The following is a 6,044-nucleotide window of genomic DNA, read 5'->3' as shown; positions in this document are numbered from 1 at the left end:
TAGGAAATTAGAGGCTTCTAGCTTTCTCAGCTGCCAGCCTGAGTGACCCGGAGGCTCTCAGCCTTCGTCATGACTTCCTTTGCCCTCCTGGAGTTGAGAAGAGGGATTCCCACCACACGGTAGGCAGCACAGCAGAGGCCCTACGAGGGGGAAAGATGCAGGCTTTGGACCCAGTTGCCTCCTCCTCCAGCTGAATGATCTTGGGCAAGTTACATCACCTCTCTGAGCCTCCAGTTCTTCCACGTGTGAAATACAACTGTGCCTGCCTTGCCCGATCAAAGGGAATGTGTCAGAAGGGCCTGCCTGCCGCTGGGACTCAGTGATGGAAAGGACCGCAGCAGTGCCTCCCGCACGCACTCCCTCACCCCTCCGTTCCATCAGGGTAACCCCTCAGGAGGCAAGCTAGTCATCGGGGGACTTCCTGGCTTGCATTTCTTTGTGGATTAACAATGTGTCTGATTCAAAGCCGTGATTTAAAACTCTGTGAGTTCTGAAAATCCTTGGGAAAAACTACGCCTGATCCTATCAGCAGTAAGTTGTGAACTGAGGGGCCAACCCGCCCTGCATCTGTTTCTCCTTGATTTAGGAAGTTGTCAGCTCTCAGATCTAGCCTTGGCCTCCAGTTACGACCCTCATAGAGGGCTGGAGCTTGTGTGACATTGGATCTTTTGTCCAATCTATCTGTCTTACGGGTGAGTAAACTGAGGCCCAGAAAGGGGATATAATTTTCTATTTGGATTCTTTAAATAGCTGAGTCAGTCTTGAGGGGGGGCTCACCCCATCCATCTGTTTCCATTTGGGAACTGCACTGCTCATGCCCAGATCTTCAAGTAAGCCAAAACGTATCTATTTTTAATGCCAAATAACTGCCTCTTCTTCTGTAAAGTATGACACTTCCCACCACTCTATATTTGGACGAGGAGGTTTATTTTTACTGGAGCGTGGTATAAGTGGGGCCTGGTGCCATGTCCGGATGTTATTCTACATTTCACTTGCTGGGTTGTAGTGGAGTCCATTAAGCAGTTCCTATGAGGTTCACGGAGGATTAGTAGGTGACTGGTGATAGTGATGCCTTTCATGTCATCGAGGCCTACCTTGGGTAAGGCTGCACTCGGTTGCCCAGGCTAGAAATTCCAGAGCGCGCTTTTGTTCCCCTTGTTCCCTCCTTTCTCTCTCTGATCCCTCCAGAGGAAACAGAGACATTAAAGGCACAGCTGCCCAAATGTGAACCCAGACTGTGCTGCTCACCAGTTATGTGGCATTGGGAGGCCACATAATCTTTCTGTGCCTGTTTCCTCATCTATAAAATGAGATAGTAGTACCTCCCCATAGGTATTGTGAGAATTAAATGTGCAAATATGTGTAAGGTGTTTAGAAGAGTGCTTGGTACATATTAAGTTTTCAATTCATGTTAGCTATTAATATTAATGATACTATTATTTGTGGGCAGTTAGTCAATAAGCTCTGGCCATTCTTACTTGGAAGTGTCTCTTGCAGCCGGTCTTCCTTCTGTCTCTGCTGCACTGTCTTAATGTAAGTCCTTCTGCCTGAACAACTGCGGAGCATCTTAACTGTTCTCTCGTCAGCCTTGCGCCTTCCACAGCGTGGTCTTCTGTGCTGCCAGGGAAACTTCCTAAATGGCAGACTCAATCCCATCACGCCCACTGGAAAACTTGTCCTACTGGATCATTCCTTAGCCTGCCTCTCCAGATATCTCCTTTGCATTAGTATTCTGTACTTGTATTCTGCAAAACAAATTACTCCTACATTTAGCAATTTAAAACAACAAACATGGCCGGAGGCGCAGTGGCTCACGCCTGTAATCCCAACACTTTGGGAGGCTGAGGCAGGTGGATCACGAGGTCAGGAGTTCAAGATCAGCCTGGCCAACATAGTGAAACCCCATCTCTACTAAAAATACAAAAAATTAGCTGGGCATGGTACCTAGCATCTGTAATCCCAGCTACTCGGGAGGCTGAGGCAGGAGAATCGCTTGAACCTGGGAGGTGGAGGTTGTAGTGAGCCAAGATCATGCCATTGCACTCCAGCCCGGGCAACAGTGCGAGACTCCATCTCAAAAAAAAACAACACAAAAACCAAACAAAAATTTATTATCTCACAGTTTCTGTGGGCCAGGAATTTGGGACTGGCAGCCCAAGGTGGTTGCATGATGAGGTGCTGGTATTAAGGTGGAGATTCCTGAAGCACCCATTTAATTTTCATGAAGTCAACTGCAGGAGCTCCGCTGAGAGGTGGGGAGAGCGGGAGGGACACATACAGTGATATGCTGATGTGTGGTGATATAGTGCAGCAGCAGGCACGGCTGCAGGGCCTGGAGGGAGCACGTGCGGCCCTTCCCTGGTCTTGTCTCATATCTCAAGGCAGCATCTCACCACACTGAAGATAAGTTTCTCTGGCCCAGCACAGCCCTAAATGCCACCCATGTTTTCCTCTGCTGCTCAGCTGAGGTAACAGGACTGTCTTCCAGCCTGAAGGCAGAGCTGACTGACTGGGATGTCCTGTGGAGGGATCCTGTCTGCTTGTTGTACTTGATAGGCATTTTAAAGGATTTTCAAGGGAAATTTTCACTTTATGTGATTTGGCTTTAAAGGAGGTCTTGGAACTAGTCCCTGTGTACAATGAGACTCCTTTAGACCCTTAAACCCAACCACGCTGCCCTTAATGCCCTGCTTCCTAGGAGACGCTCCTGCCTCCTTAACGGGGAAGGCTCCGTGTGGAGGTGGAATCGGAATTGTCCTAAAGGGAGGGTGAAAGTAAGTGATGCTAGTGATGTCCTGTTTGGCCGCTGCTTTTGCTACCATTCACATGTCCCCTGGTTCCATGCTACTCTGCGGGGGGATCTGTCGCCAGCAATCGAATGTTCAGTTGAGTGCCAACCCTGCTCCCGAGAAGATGAGGTACACTGAATGAGTCACTGGCACTGACAGCCCCTCGCCAGGAGCAAGGCGCCACCCTAAGCCCAATGCAAAGATTGGAAAGAAATAAGCTACATGGTCCCCACCCTCAAAATTATGCCCTACAAGAAATCCAGGTGGTGTGGAAAAGTGGATAAGACACCCCGTGGGGATTAAGGAGACTGGGTTTTCTGGCTGACTGTATCGTTGGCTGACTGTATCGTTGGCTGACTGTATCGTTGGCTGACTGTATTGTTGGCTGACTGTATCGTTGGCTGACTGTATCGTTAGCTGACTGTATTGTTGGCTGACTCTATCATTGGCTGACTGTATCGTTACGTGACTATCGTTGGCTGACTGTATCGTTAGCTGACTGTATTGTTGGCTGACTCTATCGTTGGCTGACTCTATCGTTGGCTGACTCTATCGTTGGCTGACTCTATCGTTAGCTGACTGAATGACTTTGGGCAAGGATGTGACTTCACCTCACTGGTCCTTGGGGTCCTTATCTGTCCAATGGGGCAGGACCAGACTGCATCTCTGGGACCTGCCCCAGCATTTTATTCAGCAGGGTTTTTTTTTGTTTTTTTTTTTTGAGGTGGAGTCTCACTCTGTTGCCCAGGCTGGAGTGCAGTGGCACAATCCTGGCTCACTGCAGCCTCCGCCTCTTGGGTTCAAGAAATTCTCCTGCCTCAGCCTCCCGAGTAGCTGAGACTACAGGTGCCCACCACTACTCCTGGCTAATTTTTTGTATTTTTGGTAGAGATGGGGTTTTGCCATGCTGGCCAGACTGGTCTCGAATTCCTGGACTCAAGTGATCCACCCGCCTTGGCCTCCCAAAATGCTGGGATTAGAGGCATGAGTGGTGGGCCCCCGGCCTCAGCAGGTTTTTGGCTTTTTTTTGTGTGTGTGTGTGAGGTCTTGAACTCTTTTGAGATTCTGCTGAATTAAGGTAGGAATCCTCTCCTAGGGAAAAGGCACGTGATATGCTCAGACTCAAGAATTTTTGCATAAGATTTCAGGAAAATTATTGAGTCTGACCCTGTCACTTGGTCCCCAGGCTTAAGGATTATGGTTTTCTTTGTAAAGTAAAAAGCAAAAGAACAAGTACTGCAAAAACTTAGAAACCAAAGCAAGCTTTTTCTCCATTGTGCTCCTGACTTTCGTCATACTCCAGGCAGTTACTGCTGTCACCTGTTCATTTCACCCTGTGTACACGGTGACGGAGGATGGTGCAATCTCTGGAGGCACGTGTGTTTATTGTACTGCATTCTTGATTTTGGAGATGTACACTTCCTGTCAGCACATTCAGAGACTGAGGCTATGAAAATGGGCCTGTCCTTTTGGAGGTCACAACTTCAGCCCAGAGAGAGTATCTGTAGCCTTTGATCATATCCAGCTGGAAGATGGGCAATGAACCTGGGGTGCTTTTCCATGAGCTCAGAAAGGGGCTTCAGAGGTTCAAGCGAAATGAGCTGGTGGGGAGTGGTCAGCCGTTGGAGGGTAGGAAAGCATGGCTGGGGGCTGTGGAAGACCCAGTAGCGGACAGGGGCAAAGGCCTGGGAGTTCTGGGCAACCCTGATAAAAGCTGCTTGTTTTGCACCTGAGTGAGCCCAGGGATTTGCCCGTGATTCTGTCTTTGAAGTGAAGAGGGTTTGGTGCCTGGTGGCAACCTCATTTCTAACACGCCATTACTTTTGCCCCGTGCCCTTGAGCCCAATTTCATAGGTACGGAGCCCTTGAGTGCCAATTTCATAGGTGCGAACACACACACACACTTGAGAGGGCTGGCTATTCTAAAAAGCAACCACGGAATAAATTCATCAGCCCCCGAGTCTGGTAGATCAAAGGCTGGAGTCATGAGCCTCTTGCCCGAGCACCAGGGCTTGGTACTGCCTCAATATTCTGCAGTTTACGGCCATTCTAGACCCATCATTTCCATGACTCCTTTGTGACGTGTAGAGAAGAACTGATGACATTTCACAGACCGGGGAAACCGAAATACACCTGTAAGACTGGATTTCATACCATTAAGGACCGGCACATTTCCCTTTTACCTCTTACCACAGACAGTCACCATTTACTCAGGACAACTGTCACCATTTTCTTGACCACCAATGGACATTATCGTGGGAGTGGCTTTTCTACGTGTCTGGATGGACCAAAGGCCCCCGGTGGGCAGGCACTCATCTGTCTCCTTTACCGCCGTAGCCCCGCTATCCAGCACAGAACCTGACGCTTGCAAGGAGCTCAGCAATCTTCATGTAAGCAAAAAGTAAAGAATACCAGTGGGAGGAAGGGTGAGTGCTCGTGGTGTGATGTTCAGCAAGGCGTGCCACTCACTGCCGCCCTCGCTTCTGAACTCCTGAGCAGTCCCACGGGGCGAGGGCAAAATGAACCTTGTTTCCTTTCCTCCTCCTGCCAAAGTCTGAAAGTCACATTCTGTAGACTTTCAGGAAATTTGACTTGCTCACTTCAGTAGAGTTCAATGCAGCAATTTCTGGGTGGAAGTGGAGTTGGGGGAAGGGCACACTGGCACTGGGGCAGGTGGGCTCTGAGCAGTGTAGGCTGGTGAGCCAGGCTGAGAGCCACCTCCTTGCTCAGTGCCAGCAGAGCCCACGCTCACCAAATGTCCATGGGTAAAGGATGACACCAGTGGGCTCTGGTGCCTGAGGGTGCAGCCAGGGTGGGCTGAATCAGCAGCCTGGCAGCTTCCCTGTGGCAGGGTCCTGCCAACCACCAGCCTCCCCGCTCCTGAGGAAGCGGAACCAGGAGAGGTGTGGTCCAGGCTGCCCTGCTGTCTCCTGCGGTTCGTCGCAGCCGTCCAGGACAAGGGGTGTGTGTGAGGGGAGCACCATCACGGGAATAGCCTGCAGTGTTTAGATGGGAGGACCCCAAGGAAGTACCCAGGCTAATCGACCAAAAACTCCCACTGGGACATTGCTGTTGCTCCTGCTTGCTTCGGTCTGCCTCTCCTCTCAACTCTGGCTACAGAAATATGTGTGTCCCTTCGCAAGCTTGCTGTTGTATTTTTAAAAGTATTCTGCTCTGCTGTGAGCCATGAACAGAAGCTCCCCTTGTGGAACAAAGAGTTAATCTCCCTGCAGTGGCATCCTGTCGGCCCCTCGG

General features: G+C 50.1%; 1 protein-coding gene across 2 annotated transcripts in view; it reads left to right on the top strand.

The window, feature by feature from the left end:
* The window catches only part of SRP14 (signal recognition particle 14), a 227,747-nt gene that overhangs the window by 176,405 nt on the left and 45,298 nt on the right, over positions 1-6,044 (top strand). The window lies entirely within an intron of this gene.

The sequence above is a fragment of the Macaca thibetana genome, chromosome 7 (genome assembly GCF_024542745.1).
Source record: "Macaca thibetana thibetana isolate TM-01 chromosome 7, ASM2454274v1, whole genome shotgun sequence".
NCBI lineage: Eukaryota > Metazoa > Chordata > Mammalia > Primates > Cercopithecidae > Macaca > Macaca thibetana.
Note: the sequence above shows the minus strand (reverse complement) of the source record. Positions and strands in the feature narration are given on the sequence as shown.